The following is a 17,524-nucleotide window of genomic DNA, read 5'->3' on the forward strand; positions in this document are numbered from 1 at the left end:
AAAAAATGATTTTAATGTTCAACAATGAAATAACAAAATTAGTCACGCTCTCTAATGACAATAAGGAACAAAGACAAGAAAGAATCATAAGCCCATCGGTCTTACCATTAAAAAGTCAATGAGAGCATGATCCAGAGACAACCATAAAAGAATTGAATGTGGAAAGACATTGACACTACCTAGTGAAAACATCTTAAAGACCTAGAAAACCTTAGCAAAAACCAAACAACAAATTGCTAAAAGATAATCACTAGAGAAGAGAGGGGTTCATTATAATGAGAGTTTAAAAAACTTTTAAACTTTGACTAAAAGTCATTCACAATTTTGATTTCAGCAAAATTACATACAAACTAACCAAATCGATGAGACAGACCAAATTGTACCAATTGGTCCAATCAGAGTCAAATAAAACTCATATCAAGCTGTTAAATTGATTTTGAATGCTTTCAGTGCATAATTGGAAGGTTAAAAGAATTCTAAATTAGACATACTTGTAGTCAAATGGAGCATCTTGAAAACACAAATCCAATGAACCCAATATCACTCAATTCCAACATCATCCTAATGTCTTTCAATTAAGAGAACCTCTCCAGGTCGTCCGATGGAGTGGTTTGAATTTCATTCATTTTTGCAATCTAGACTGTGTAAATAAAGCCCTACCCCCTCTCGAAATGGGATCTAAACCATGACCTAGAAGAAGACTGAAGCTTGGAGGAGGTGCTAAAGTCTAGCATCGCTTCTGCAATGCAAATATGAAGAATACCTCCCATTGCGACAACCATTGCTGCTAACCTCGACCTACCTGCCAACTCTGGCCAAAGATGCCAACAAACTTTGATAACCACCACCGCTAGCTGGTCAACTTTAGCGGTTGTCGCACTCTAGCCAACTCTGGACGCCACCTCCTTTTATAGCTGCCTCTGTGCATTTGATCAAATCTGACCACCACATGTCGGTCACCGTAGACAATCATTAGTTGCCAATTTTTCCTTACTGCAAAGTTCGTTGTAAATTTACAATATGCACTACAAAATCCCAATGTACTTTGCAAATAGTGAAGCATTCAACAGAGCACTATGTTATCCAGAATACAGTGCAACCACGTACCCTGATGATAGTGTAGCAATGCACATCGAATATGGTGCAACGACCCACCCCGATTACGATGTAACAACGCACCCAATGATGGTGCAACAAGGCACTCTGATGATGGTGTAACAACACACATCAAATACGGTGCAATGATGGACCCTGATGAGAACATAACAAGACCCCCCAAACGCGCGGCAATGACGCACCCTGAATGCGGTGTAATGATGCACCCCAAATGTGTTACAACAACGTACCTCAAACAGAGTGCAATGATGCCCCTCTAAAATGCTGCAAAAACACACATCGATGACAGTGCAATAATACACCCCAAATATAATGCAAAGATGCACCTCAAAGGCAGTGCAACATTGCATCATGAATACGGTGCAATGATGCACCCCCGAGATGGGTTAATAATACATTCTGATTACGGTGCAATGACATACCTCAAATACGGTGTAACAATACACTATGAATATAGTACAATGTTATACTCCAATTAAAGTGTAACAACGCACCACACATATGTGTAATGATGCCTCCAGAAGATGGTGTGGCAATAGATTTCGAAGACCCTCAAGTTATCTCCTCGAGGTTGTTGTTTTGAATCACACAGATTTTAGTTTAGGCTCACCTTCTTAGAAAATAATAAAAAAAACCTTGATCAAAATCATTTATTTTATAAACCATATTTGATGACTCTCAAATTTTCTCCTTCCTCATATGCCACAAATAGAAAATCAGTCTATCTAGAGATGGATATGCTCATGCAATGAGTCAGCATGCTCTCAGATTTTGATAGGGGGATGCTTTTCTTCCACTGATAATGGTCACCAACGCATGGGGTGCGGTGCTCGCAAGCTTATGAAGGGCTAATGCAATTTTGACAAGCCCTTTAGTTGGTTTTTTTTTCTTTTTTTTAATGTGGGAGACAAGGTTGATGTCTGCAATAATTACTCATTGTAAAAAGCCAAATCATCATATTCCTAGACCATTACAGTAGCCTATCGAGTCACCAATATTGATAGTCAATATAACAAAAAATACATGTTAGATCCTAAATTTAAGGGGCCTTACTACAAAGATGCTCATGACACTTTACCTAGAAATATATGCTCGTGATGTGATGATGTGAATGGGCTATCTCAACTAGTATGATTTGCATATAATGGAGAAGATGAAACCTCCACTTGTCTCAACAATTCAATGACTGGGATCAAAGGAAGAGCTAACTCATAAGTTGTAATCGAAGTCCATTTTTTTGTTGTCATGGCATTATTGTTTTGTTAAAACAAAATATTTAGTTTTGTATATAATGAAAATTTGTGATATTTAAATGAAAGAAAATAGAAAATAAAAAAATGAAATAAAATTATTTTTATTTTGAAGGTGTAGATTTATTTAATAACTTTTTGTATGTTTGTGTGTATGTGTGTCTATACGTACATATATATACATATAAATCCGCCCCTGGTTGCAGCTTAAAGCCTTTTGCCAGGGCCAATTCTGTTGTTTCTCATAATCTCTACCATGACATTCATACTCCACTATTCGTACTTGACCACACGTACTCGGTTGCTTGTACTCGATTGGCATGTTTGAGTTAGACAGTGAGCTGGACTGAGCCTACACACTCAATTAGATCAAATCCTTTAATAAGCCTAGATCACAAAGGGCACCCATTTAGATCGATTAGGGTCTCTGTAGGTTCACGTTTACATCTTTTGATTGTACATATTTAATTTGTTCATTCTCTTATCCTTCAAAAAGTAGTGTTATGATAACAATATGAGAATTAATACATTGAATTATTTAAAATTTGAAGGTTAGTGTCTCTCCCTTAGAATATGGACTCTAGTTCATATAAATATGGTGATGAGATGTTTGTTAAGTTCATTTTTCATTTTATTTCCTCCACTTTGATCATGGATTCGACTATTTAATTCTCTTAAAGTGTCATTGCAAATCTCAACAAATCAAAGTCTAATATTCTAGAAAAGATGCTGTTAATTACTGTTAACAGGTTTTTTAACAAGCAAAAGTTGGTGAGAGGCTGAAATGGCATAGACAAGTATTGCAGTAGAGGAAAAGGATTTTGGCCTTTGCATAGAGAGAGACATCTTGGATGAATCCCTTGAATGCGACTATTAAAGGTTGGACTCATCAGTGAAAGATCCGACCAAGGTCCTACTTCCGTGGGTGAATGATATCATGCGCCTAAGCTGTGTTAACTTCTTGGAAATTAGGGGAGTCTGATAATCTACTTATAGTTTTAGATCTCTAGCATTAGTGCGGATCACGTGGTACGTAAAAAACCTCATTGTTTTATGAAAATTTGGAGAAATATCTATTTTTTTTAAAATTCCCTTTTCTATTTATAGTATATTTTAATTATAGAAAAAAATGTGACACATGACTTTCACACGATGAATGTTGTGATTTGAATCAAAACATAGAACACTATAGATTCAGAGAAGGAAGATCAATGATATTGTATTGTAGTAGTACTTCTCCTTTTCAAGAGGTAGAAACCTGCCATTGTAAACTCTTGAAGTTGCCTCTATTGTGAATGAAGTTTAGCAGGTAGAGTAGTTTGATGATTAGAGGGGAGAGATCACTGAATTGAAGAGGTTTGTTGAGAGACTTGAGAGATAAATATATGGTGCTTCAATGTCAGGTTTATTCTAACTGTCTGAATCATGTTTATTAGGCTAAGTTGGAACCTCCTACCCTTTATTTGTAGAGCTCACTATAGTTTAAGGTTTGGGGCACTGGTATTGGCTTTCTTATAAAACAAATCCTCTTTTAAGCTTTTTGTTGGCTTTGTTTCGTCGAATGTATGTGTTAACTCCTTAAAAATTATACAACAAAAACCAAAATTTTAATTTAAATTCTTAAAATGTAAAGCCAAAATAAAAGAAAGATATGAATAACACTAGGCCTTTTAGTATATTGGGCTCCATATTGTTTATCCTTTGGCTTTATAAAAAAAACTATTCCAAGTTTGAGTCATTGCTCTTACAAACCCCAATTAGTAATCTTGAAATCCATAGTTATAATCCGTAGAAATGTCAACCATTGCTTTATTCAATAGATTTATTATAAAATGCTTTTTCTTATGATATAGTTAATTAGGCATATCAAACCCAATAACTAAAATAAACTTTATTATTTTAGGATAAGGGAAAGACTTCTAATCCATAACCCCACGGAGCAATGAAACAATCACTTCACAATTAGATCTACCGTATGGTAGTATTTCTATATATCAAGGTGATATACTATTTCCTGATGTAGTATTCAATCTCAAGTGAAAATTATTAAAACGTTTATGAATGCCTCCCCCCACCCCCCTAACATCAGACATAAAATACTACCATGAGTTCCTTTTAATTTTTTGGACACTACATATTATTTGACGACTTCTCTAATCTTAGTATCCAATTCGAGACATCTTTAATATGAAAAAATTTGTAAGTATCTTTCTCCCTCCTATGCTCTTAAGTGAACATTTTGCTTTAAGCAACACCCATTAATTGGGCTACTAAATTTGCAGAATGAGTCATTCCATATGGCATTATAGTTCTCACAATGTTATGTACCACCCTAATCTGACTAGAACTCTATCTAACTATCACATCCCAATCTTTGGGATTCGTAACTTCCCAATACTTTCATATGATATGCAAATAGAAGAATGTTGGAAGAGAAAATAATATTAAAACATGCAAAATCTTACCTCTTATTTAAGATCATTCTTATGACTCTAGTTGTTAATTAATTCCTTAAAATATTTTACTGTAATACCATTGAAGTAGTTATCACAACTCGACCCGATGTAACCTGCATATCAAGACACGTCACCTTATGTTGATACAATGATGATTAAATACTTACTCAAGATTTATTTGAAATAGATTTAACTAATTTATTTTTTTCAACTTATATCAACACAAAACCAATAGTATTATCTAAAATATCACAAGCCATAAGCTCAAAATTTATTCAAATTATATAATTATGCAACAAAAAGAATTATATATAACAATTATAATCTAATCTTCCTCTCTCTCTCTCTCTTTCTTCTCTCTCTCTCTCTCTCTCTCTATATATATATATATATATATCATGATTATAAAAAATTGATCAAAAATAATAACATCAAGCTTAGACTCTTAAATCCCATTCTTTTCTCCATTTTGTCTTAAATATAGGATTTTGTAAATTGTAAATCCAGTTTGAAAGACATACTTATAGGATTTCGAGAAGCTGGAGTGTGTGAAAGCGGGTTGGAGCGGAGGGTAGAAAGACCAGCTAGTTTTCTTAAAGGTTATTTGGTACGATACTTTCAGCATAATTAAAGTTGGATTTATCTTTAAACTTAATTAAACATCATAAATAAATTAGATAAATTTATCGTCCAATTAAATTTAATTTTTTTTCTCATTCCGCTTATTAAATCCGAATCTATTAAATTCACTTGTTAGTTGGATTTAAAGAAAAAAAAAAAGTTATAGATTTATGCCAAATAATTCAAATAGATTTAACTAGATTTAAGTTTAATCCAACCAAACATTATTTCAAATTTAATAATATTTAAATTTAATGAATCCGAATTTAACGATTTTTGGGTTATGGAATGAGCAGAAAGATAGGAGTTTCGAAGTCCTTGAATGCTACGATCCAGTGGTTACTTTCCTAACTAGCTCCTCCAATTGTGATTGTACTCGGCAGAGTAAATACTAATTAATTAGGCGGTATTCGATAACACACTCTTAATAGGATTTAACCATTCATTTCACCTAAATCTAATAAAACAAAAAAAAAAAATGAAATAAAATCTAACACTGTTGAAGTAAAATCTCTCTTGTTTCGTCTGTTTCTTCCAGTTCCATTCCATCTCTTCTGCGTCGTAAATCTAGATTTATCAAATTATACATAGATTTACGTCGTAGTTTCTCGCCTGCTCCATCTCCGTCGTGAACTGATCGAATTTGATAAATCCTATTAATGTAAATCTTTGCTGCGGCCATACAATGTCTGAAGAAATCTTATGTACATATTACTTAATTTTCTCTATCTATATGTTAACATATACACTTCAAATTCTACAAACATGACATGCCATGTTTCGCCAATATTTTTTTTGAAGCTACTACATGGGAAAAATTAGTTGGGATATTTTAATCTAATTTTCATATATTTGATTAATTTTAAATTTTTATAAAAAAAATTAATTAATACATAATCATCAAATTTAATAAATTGAGGAACCAATAAGATAAATTATTAAACTAAAATTCATATTCTATTAATGCAATTTTTTCTATGAAATTGTATTAGTAATTTGTGCCACGTCTAAAAAAATTTCTTGATTTCACATATTAATAATAAAACGCATGACATAATTAATCTTGACAAAAAATAAAAATGCTGGGAAAAATACGGACACTCTCCGAACCGACTTCCCTAGGTATCTCAGTTCCGGCGACGCTTGAAGCTCCGAATCGGGGGTCGATGTTGACAATGGAGCGGCTCTTTGTTGAAATCTTCGATAGGAAGAGGCGGATCGAGCGCCAGATTCATGAGCAGTACGAATCATATGGTGAATCTCTTGCCTGCAACGTAATTGCCGACGGCGGGGGACCGGCCCCCCCCGCCATGGCTGTTGGAGCTGGCTCCAGCCACCGAAATTTGTGTTAATCCTCTAGGTACTTCTTCATTTCTCGTACTCTCTGCCGGAATTTTTAAAGATTTTAGGGTTTGATGGCACCGGATTGGTATTTATGAGTTATATGGAGATTTAAGTTGAATGGTTTTTTTATTTTTTTTAATTAAAGAGCACTGGAAGTACTCATTAAAATCCGAATGTATTTCATGAAAAGCATTTGAATTGATTTTCACATTATTTATATGTGTGCGATTTACGTACTAGGAGAATCATTTTTCTTGTGAGGAAGTTTAAAACCATCATTTAGAGAACACTCTATAATATATGGAGCGTTATTTTATGAATTGCACACCCAAGCTTTTTCTTAGCATGAATAAACTTACATAAATATTTCAAACTATCATGAATATTATCAATAAGAAGTGATTGCTTTCGCATAGAAACTTCATTATTCTACAAAAGCAAAAGAAAGCTTTCTTACTGCAATTTTAAGTAAATTTGAAGCTTGAGAATCATATAAGGACCATCACAACAAAAGGTGGATACGTCATAATTTTGAAGTAAAATAGCCACAACACAGGACTAAAGCTACCGATTTTCTTGAAGTTTGTGATCCTTTGGAACTCTAAAAATCTCTTATCAAAATCAAGATTCCTGTTAATGACTGACTTTAGGATGGGTTGTAAAGATCTAATAAAAGAAGTGTAAGCCACAACTGCTGACAGATTTTTGGTTTTACTTTGGTCGATTTCTTTTGGCTTCCAACTTTGTTGTCATGTATGGATTTAACACTCTATTATTGGTTAGTTCTTGTTAATCCAGATTGCTATGTTGTTGTTAATTGATTATTGACAGAATTATGCTGATATGAATTTGGTGTAGAGCTTATTTTTGCACAGACAAAATTAATTTGGGATTATATTATACCCTTCTGATTGCTGATATGAATTTGGTGTAAAGATTATTTTTCACGTACAAAATTAATTTGGGATGCTGTTATACCCTTTTGATTTATGGTTATTCTGTTTTTCCAGAATGTAGACATCCTTCATCTTCGCTTTGGAATAAAAAGAGAAAATCTTGCAGTGCTACTCGGGAGTTCATACAGGGAATTTTGCCCCGAGTATGTTCTTAATTTGTTTTCTACATATATTTGCAACTTTACAATTTCTAATAATTCTTCTCATTTATTTAACGTGAAAGGTATCTAGAATGGTTTCTTTGGCATTTTTAATCATTGATTACATTAGCAGGATGACTGATTCATTTGTTGTTTCTCCTATTGTATGATTAGTGGTAGTTAATTTAGTTGTCTTTATAACCGTTATTTATTTTTGGTTAATTTCAGGTTCAGCTCTCATGTATAATTGAGCAGTTGGTATTCCCATCTTTTCTATTTGTTTCTAATCTTGTTTCCAATCTTTGAGGCTTTGTCAGAAAACATTTAATATTTGTGATATGAACCTATTTATTAAGGGCCTATTGAGGAAACTTTGTTAACTTCTGAAGATGTGAAGACAAGCATCATACCTATCACTGAAATGAATAAAAAAAATTATTCATTAGTAAGTCAATTAATTTTTATTTTTAAATAGTTAGACCTTTGTTCTTATCATCAATCACTTGATTTGGAAGTCTTGGTTAAAAATAGACTATCATTTGTTATGCATATGATGAGTGGGTCAACAAAAGCTAAGATTGTGTTGAACTTTTGATGCCTTGACTGTTGAGAAGTAAAATTTCTTTGTAAATGAAGAATTTGTGTGGTAAAAAATAATGGAGAGTGGGAAAGGGAAATGTATGGGTGCCTTAATGTAACGTAGACAAGGTTAAGGAGAGAGAAAGAAGCCTAATAACTAGGAGCAAGAGGAGGCAATTAAGCTTATAGATGATGCCAAGGAAAATCAATTTTTTTTTCATCTTCAAAGATTTCTAATTACTACCCTGGACGAACTATTAATTTAAAGAAATAGTAGGAGTATTAGAAAGAAAGAGAGTGTAGACTTCTCTTGTATTAGTTGAAATCGTGCTCTACCTACAAAGGATTGATGAGAAAGATGGAAGAAATAAAGATATCCTAGCAAGAAATGAAATCTAAATAATACAACCTATTTTTGATATAAAAATAATAAATATAATAGATTTTATTTCTATAGTTTAACTAAAATTGTGTTCCAAATAAGCCACGTATCATAAAATACCAAGCTGCAAGGTGGCAATGGGAAAAGAACGGCTGGAAATGCCATACAGGGACGCTCGTCTGCTTTTCTAGCTCAACCCAGCAAGCATTTCATCTAGGGCCATTATAGGAGTGGCCATCGAAGGTCTGCTTGCCATCCAACACACATGCTGGCAACAATCCCTTGTTTGAGGCCACCATATATGTTGTAGATGTTAAAAATCCTCACTTTTTCTTTTTTTAATAGGGTAGAGAACATAGATTTCAGCACTCTCCCTCAAATTTGGTTGTAAAGATCACACAAGCTAAGTTTGTTAATTATTTTTTCAAATATGAATCTCATCAATTCTTTGGTGAAATATGCCAGCAATTTGTTGAGGGGAGGAAATATATAAAAACACGGATTGCCTATTTGCGTTTTCCCTTTAACACAGTCATTCTACCTCCACATAATTGGTTTGATCTGATGGACAAAGTTGGGTGCGATACTCATAGCTGCCTTATATATTGTCATAGGAGCTTGATAGTTATTAGAGCTTCAAGTAGTTTCAACCAGATTAGTTAACTAATCTCGCTAGCCAAGGATCTAACGTCAGCTTCAGGATTACCCACCACATCATTTTTGTTTTTTTACTTCTCATGCTTGGATATTACCTTACACATAAGTGCATTACCTTGATGTATAACTTATATTAACTATCAAACTTACCCAGTTATCATCTATATAGGTTTCTTTAATTTTAAATTATCTTTTTCTGAACTTTTTTAAAGAATAACCCTATTTTAGGGTTCCCTTTTAGGTACATCATTCATATGTTCTTTGTAAGGTGCATGCATGAGTTGACATACTTTGCTAATAATGAGTTCAGAAAAAGTTTGGGTTATTATCTAGCAGTTGACTTATCATCATCATGACATTGATATAAATTGGACTAAATTCAACACATAAGTTTGGGTTATTCCAACATAATAATCACTAGAGTTGGGAATTGATTTTTTTAGTTCTTATTGAGGTTCATCTTGTCAGAGCTTTTGCCTCTCCGTTCATCGGCAAATAATGCACATAATCATTTGCCAACTTATAACACTTGACTCGGAGTTTTAAAAATTTTCTCTTATTTTAGCATCCTTATTGTAAATTTTTAAAAATATTTAGCATTGCTTTGCACCTTTTATCAATCAACATATATGAATATATGCCAAAAGAAAAGCATGGTATATAAAACTTGACATCTGGTACTTGATACACATCATATTTTATTAAACAATTTTATGATTTTAGATAAACATAAATATCTTGAAATTGTTTTAACAGGTGATCATAGAAAATGCAATAACTTTATTGGTAAAATTTGGTGTCAATAACATGCTCAATATGAAGAAAGTCTACTTACGTGCATATGACAGTTCAATTTGAGGGCAAAAATTCACAAACATTAGGCTCCCTATATTAGAGGTTGAACATACTACAATTAAATGATCCTTCCAAAGTTTAAAATTGCGCAATTGGTAACCAAGGCTTTTTTCTTTTGAAGCGAGGCGTAAGTCTGAAGGTGTTTTAAGGTTTAAGCTTTAAATTTAAAAAAATTATGTAAATTAATAAAAATTTATTAATTATAAAGTGTGAAGTAAAAAGTATCATTTTATATTTATTTTGAACATGTTAAAAAGTAATTTAACAATATTCTAATTAAGTAAAAAATAATAAAATTTTTAAAAAATAGAAGTAAGATTTTAATATGCTAACATCAAATTATGAAATAAGATGAGTTTTACAAAGATTAAATTATCAAAATAAATTAATAAATTAAAATAAAATATTAAAATGTGATAATCAAAATAAATTCAACATAAAATTTTCTCACACTCATACACTTCCCCACTTAAACAAAAATTTAACAAGTCATCAACATTTAAAATTATAAATTTAAAAGTTATTATTACTCATCCCCTAATTAATATTCATTAGAATCATCAGCATAAAGAGTTATTTATCTTGCATCTTATCTTTAGTTCTATTTTTATTTCTATCTATATTCTCTCATTATCTTTTTTTCTAGTTATTCTTATTTTCTTAAATATTAGTCATAAATAAGAATATTAATTATAATAATAAATTTTTTTGATAATTAAAACTTTAGTTTCATAAATTTTTTTGGATATCTTTTATTTATATTTTTTTATTATTTAGTTTATGAAGTGTGAGGGTTAATTGGTAATGTTATTGATATTGCTTATAATTTTGTTAAAAAAATTGCAGACAACCTTTAAATTTAAGGTATTTTTTGAGCTATGGAGCGCCTCAGCCCCGTTGAGGCATATGCAAACGATCCACTTTCTGTATGAGCTCCGTGACGACTTATATAACAGTGTAAGCGTGTTGTCATGGAATGAAATGTGCATACTTGTTTGGGCGATCCACTATCACCAACATCGCCGTAAATACCACAGATCATGACAACCCTCTATAAAATTCATTTTCACCTCCTCCCAAACCTTCTCAGGTTAGGCTAGGGGTTGCAGTAACCCTTCTGGTGCCATGGTCAATAATTGTTCGTTGGCACGCATCACATCTCACGAACATGTCCTATACATCTCTGTACATCTCCGCCCAATATAGCTCGGTTGATAGTCAATTATATGTTTTTTGTACCCCTTAGTGTCCCCTTAATGCATTGCCATGAAACTCCTACAACAGTTTGAGGATGTACTTGGATGCTTTAAGTTACACAAATTGTTCCTGGTAGATTAGTTGTTGACCCCTCAATGCATATTTTGGATGATTGTTCGGATCCTGTAACAACTTTGCTCTGAGCTTCCTTAGCCCTTCATTCTGCTCCCCCTCCTGCTTCAGGGCTTCCTAATTTAGGACCGGGGGTACTTATAATGCTCTCAGCTGCACTTCCTTGGTTGTGCATTTTTGGCTTTATTCTCCAATCTTGGGCTGTATTGGATCTCAAACTCATATCCAAGTAATTTGGATAACCACCTCTGATGCTTCTTAGTCGCCATCCTTTGCTCCAATAAATACTTCAAGCTCCTCTGATCCATCTTGACTTTAATGTGTCGCCCCAATAGCTAGGGGCATGATGTCTGAATGGTCAAGACAAGAGCCATCAATTCTTGCTCATACGGGAACTTGAGCCTCACCCTAGCCATGAGCACCTTGTTAAAATAGTCAATAGGCCGCTGGTCCTGCATGAGTACTGCTCCAATCCATACCTTGATGCAACTGTCTTTACCAAAAATTGTTTACTGAAGTATGAAAGTGCTAATATCTGAACATTAGTCACGACTCTTTTCAGTTGTTTGACGGCCTGTGTTGCTCCTTACCCCCTCTTGAAATTATCTTTCTTCAGTTGCTCCATCAGTGACCATGCTATCATGTCATACTCTCTCATGAATTTTTGGTAGTATTCGGTGAGGCCTAAGAACCCTCCTAACTCCTTCAAGCTCATCAACAACGACCAATTCAACATAGCCTTGAACTTGTGTTGATTTGTTGCTACCTTTGCTTTGGTCACCTCATGCTCTTGGCACTCCAGCGGTGACTGTTTAAAGGAATATTTTTTATCGTTGACGTACAACTAGTGCTCTCTCAATGTCTCTAATACAGTCCTCAAGTTTCCCATATGCTCTGCTTCTGTTTGAATGTAGAGTAGAATGTCATCAAAAATTACTAGAACAAACTTCTTGAGGTAAGGTTGAAAAATCCCGTTGATGAGAGACTAAAATGTGGCTAAAGTTTTGGTAAGGCAAAATAACATTACCAAAAACTCGTAATGTCCTTCACGAGTTTTGAATGCTATCTCGTGCACATCCATTGGATTCATCATGATCTAATTGTATTCCGACTTCAGATCGATCTCGAGAAGATAACTGCTCTATAAAGTTCATCTAGCAGCTCATCAATCACCGGGATAAGAAACTGTTCAATACAGTTTCCATGTTTAAAGCCCTTAGCCACATAAAATCTTCAACTACCATCTTTTTTCTTCACAAATAGGACTGAACTAGAAAAAAATGGCTCACACCGAGTCTGATAATCTTTGCTTCGAGCATCTCTCAATCAACTTTTCTATCTCATCATTCTCAATATGATGATACTTGTATGGCTTGACACTGATAAGAGGAACTCCTTTCAATGTAATGGTATGCTCGTGTTCCCTCGGTGGCGGCAATCCACTAGGCTGTTGAAAGAGGTCGGAAAAATGTTGTAGAAGTTGTTGAATGCACTCAGGGAACTCTACTGACTTAGGCTCCCGGATCACTCCGTACTCGACAACACCACCAAATAGCCCAAACCCACTGCTCGTTTGTCTTGACCACGGTTCTAAGTCAGATCATTGTTTTGAATTGTCTAGCATCTTCTCTTAGCAGCACATTCTTCGCTTCCAGCCTAATCTCCCAATCCATCTTCGACTCCCCATTCGTCCATAGCTACTTTATCCCCAAAATCACATTAGTGCTTCACAAGTTCAAGGGAAGAAAGTCCCTCACCACATGTAGGCCATATAGTGTAAATACTAATCCCTTGCAAATTCATCGGCTTTTTCCACCTTTCATATATCCCCATATTGACCCTAAAGTTTCTCGTATCTACTAACTTCAACTCCAGCTAGTCCACGAACCGATTTGAGATGAAATTGTTAGTGGCTCCAATATCCACAAACACTACTACCGGCTGCTCCCTGATCTGTACCCTCACCTTCATGATGTGAATTGGAGTAAATCCCACAATTTAGTTGAAGGACACCTCCGATACATCGAAGTGTATGTGCTCCTCTTCTTCCACTGTTTCTTCGTTCGACTCCTCACCATCTGCCTCCTCTCTCTCTCACAAGTTAAAAGGACCTGAAGCATGTGATCATTGCACTGGTGGCCTGAGGCATACTTCTTATCACATCGAAAACATAATCCCTTTGCTCTCTTGTACCACACCTCTGCTTCTTTGAGGCGCTTGAAGTTAACTACGGGACGGGCCTCCATACTCCTATCATTCGATGCCTTCTTCTGGGTTCTCGGTATGATGGTTGTTGAGGTACTCATGTGGAATCTTTTCATGGTGCCGCCTTTGCTAATCTTCTTCTTCTGGTTTTGTCTTTCACCATATGGGCAAGCTCCATCATCTCCCTCAATCGCCGCGGTTTCAATAGTAGGAGTGTTGCCCATACGTTGGGCTTTTGACCCTTCTTGAAGTTTCCCTCCAATCCTGCTTCAAAAATCCCCTTCAGCTGTCCTGACAGTAGCTCAAATCTCTCTCCATGGTCCATGAAAGTTTCATGAAAGTCCAATTCTAAGTTAAGGCATATAATTGCCTATGTAAGTCTTCTCCCGGAATGTTTCGAAAATATTCCAACTTGCAATCCTTAAATTCCTTCCACTTATGGATCTGATATTTATCTTCCCTCCATTAAAATCATGCCATGATTTTCCTCTCCAAACATAACCCGAACGTCATGAGTTTTTCCTTGTCATTGAACCCATTCACCGTGAAGTATCGTTCCGCCCAATACACCCACTCATGTGCATGTTCCCCTCAAAGATTGACATCTTCAACTTCTTAACACTAGCATCACCGCCCACCTTCCTCTCCGTATGGTATTTTCTCCCATTTATCTAGTGTGAAACTCCCTCATTCGATCCCATTCTTGTTTCTCACTTCGTGTTCATTCCAATCCTTTGCATAACATCTTTTCTATATTTCGACTCAACCCTTCCATCAGAAATCTCTAATCCCCACCCCCCATCTGAGTCATAGGGGAGTTATTGATGGTGGATGCTTTCCTCCTCATGCTCCTCACGTTCGTCTCTTTCTTTTTTGATATGTCCACAGATTCTCCAGTCAACCCTTGGTTAGAGTTTGCAAGTTAAGCCGCTGCTGGGGTCTTGGATTGCATCTTAATAAGTTTCTTTATCATTTCCAATTTCTCAAATTTGCTTTCAATGGAGGAAAACCTTTCCTCTATTCTCGATTTAAGTTGTCCTACCTCACTTTTCAATATCTTCTTCAAAACATCAACTTTTTTTGCAGCCATTTCTCCATGATCAATTTAGAACGAAAAACTCCTTTACGTTGATTATGCTGTGACTTCCCAAGTATCTTAATTAATGGCTTTATCGTGTGATTAGGTCATTGTACCCCATGATCCCTATCAACTACTTCCCTCGCGACTGTAGCATTGTTGTTCGGTCACAAAGGAGCACCGACATGCTGCGATCCTGCCGGTGTTCCCTACAAATTGCAACTGAATTGCGAGCTTCGATCATGAAGCCGATGTACGTCGCGGTTTTGAACCCTCGCGATCGGCCTTTGCTTCCTAGTGAGTGCAATCGCGATTGTACCATGAGCTTCAGGTCCCATTTGGGGCAGTTTATTGGGTTGCGGCTGCGTTTTGAAAACGTCGCCGTAATGTTTGAAAAAAACGTTGGGTAAGATTATTCCTGCCGCTCCGAAACGCTGAGGGGGATTTTATTAATAGTCTGCGAAGTAGGCGGAGTCCCGCGTCCTGCGTATGCGTAGCGCGTTATGGTGAACATTTCTGTTGTGCCCTTCTCCGCTCTCCCTCGCTCTAGCCTTTTCGATCTTCCTTCTTCTTCCTACCCTCGTTGAGATCGACACTAAGGTAAAATTTTGTGACGAAAATCCCCAATCTCGCCCTTCCTGGTCATTCTTCTGCTCCTCGCCTCAAATGAGGTATGTTTTCTTCCTCCTCCCCCATTCTCTGTTGGAGTGCACTTGATATGAGCTAAATGTTAATGTATGAGCTAAACTCTGCCATAATGGGGTGGTCAGGTTGGTATTAGCTAAAATCTGCCATGTATTTCACCTATTACATGCAAGATGCGGGAAGGGAGCAGCAAAGAGATTGTCCTGCAACATGAGTTTTATTTTACGAAAATATTTGTAGTTGGTTGATGCAACATGGAGTTGGTAGGATATTTGGAGTTGTTTTAGGGTTGTTTTGTTTCTGTTGGAGTTGTTTTTTTTCTGATTCGAGAAATATGCACAAGTTTTTTAAAAACAACTATAAAAGTGATGTTGGGGTTTATTTTTGCCAGTTATATTCCTTTATCATTTTAAGGTTGAAAAATAGCTATCAAAGAGCTCATATATGGAGTACATAAGTCTCATTTTCATTGTGGCCATCAAGAACAAAAAGGGCTTTATTTCCTTCAATCATCTGAAAGGCAGAATTTATTAGTAGTTATAAAGCACAACTTGATTACTGAACAAAATTCAGTTTGAGGTTTAGCTAAACAAAGATGTTGGAGTTTACTTGCTTGCTTGAGTTTAGAGAACTTGTTTTCTAATGGATTGACTTTACAAAAATAGAGTGTTTGATATATACAATTTTTCATTAATCTTGACGAGGATTATGCATGAAGTTTTAAGAGCATTTTTTGATGCAATTTGATATTTTTTGTTATTCAAATCTCTCTTCAGCTGGACGGTGTTAATTGAATGGCTAAATAGATTTGGTCAGGGAGTTGTAGATGCAGTTGTTATATATATATATTTGATAGGGACGACAACACATATTTTAACATTGATAATAGTAGCCATTAAGAATAAACTCTACTGACAATAAGTAATTGCAAGCATACCCAAATGGTGGTTAACCATCTTGCTATCCAATGCAAGTGCTAGCATAATTTCTTTATTTGGGGCTGCTCTAAATATTCTAGATGACAGAAAGCATCTGTTCTTTTTCTTTTGGCAGGAGTAAAATCACAAATTTCAATGTTGTAATAGTAGCCTTGATTTTATTGAACAATCTAACGCTACTGACAATAAGAAGAATGACATGCATGTCCGAATTGTAGTTAATTATCTTCTGACAAATAGAAAAGTAACGAATAAAGATAATGCTATAAACATGACAGAATATATAGTATTTCACTAAACTAACATAAACTAAGATGCACAAAGTTTTTAACTAAATGTAGGTCTCATATAAACAAATTGTCTAATCTATTTTAGCTTGGTCATTTTTTTTTTATCCAAGTGACTGTTTTGTCATGTCCCCATCAATTTATACTCTAGAAATATTGTTGATGACTTCATTTTACGAATATAATAATTGTCTGCTTATTTTATTTAATCAATCAGAGAGCTATACTAATATCATCCATTATCGTTATGTGCTACTAAAGAGTTGCTTTCATTTGAGGTTGTTGGACTATATTCTTCTCTTACATAATTATTTTTAACTTTGTCAACAATGCAAAAAATAAATCTTTACATTACAACAACAACAAAGCCTTAATCCCACTACGTGGGGTCAGCTTCATGAATCCTTTTTCTCCATTATTTCCTATTTAGCGTCATATTTTTATTTAGTTCTAATAAATTAAGATAAATAAATAAATAAAATCTTCTTTACATTATCTTTCTGAAATCCATTTTACTTTTTTATGACCTTACTTTTTTTGAATCTTGATCAGAAATAAAGTTTTATTTGCAGGGTGATGCTGATTTTAAATCAAGCGATTTTGTGATTGCACCAACTTTGAATCAACAATATAAGATTCCCCACATAGTAGAAGAAATTCATAGCGCCTGTTTAAGGGTCAAGGGA

At 34.8% G+C, this 17,524-nt stretch overlaps 1 long non-coding RNA gene across 1 annotated transcript; it reads left to right on the top strand.

Annotated features, from left to right (window-relative positions):
• The first annotated feature begins 6,745 nt into the window (after positions 1 to 6,745).
• On the top strand, positions 6,746 to 17,504 carry LOC110020392. The gene is made up of 3 exons (XR_002293520.1): positions 6,746 to 6,803; positions 7,798 to 7,886; positions 17,411 to 17,504. It is a non-coding gene; the product is annotated as an uncharacterized LOC110020392 (long non-coding RNA).
• The last annotated feature ends 20 nt before the right edge of the window (positions 17,505 to 17,524 follow it).

Source organism: Phalaenopsis equestris, unplaced genomic scaffold (genome assembly GCF_001263595.1).
Source record: "Phalaenopsis equestris unplaced genomic scaffold, ASM126359v1 Scaffold000096, whole genome shotgun sequence".
NCBI lineage: Eukaryota > Viridiplantae > Streptophyta > Magnoliopsida > Asparagales > Orchidaceae > Phalaenopsis > Phalaenopsis equestris.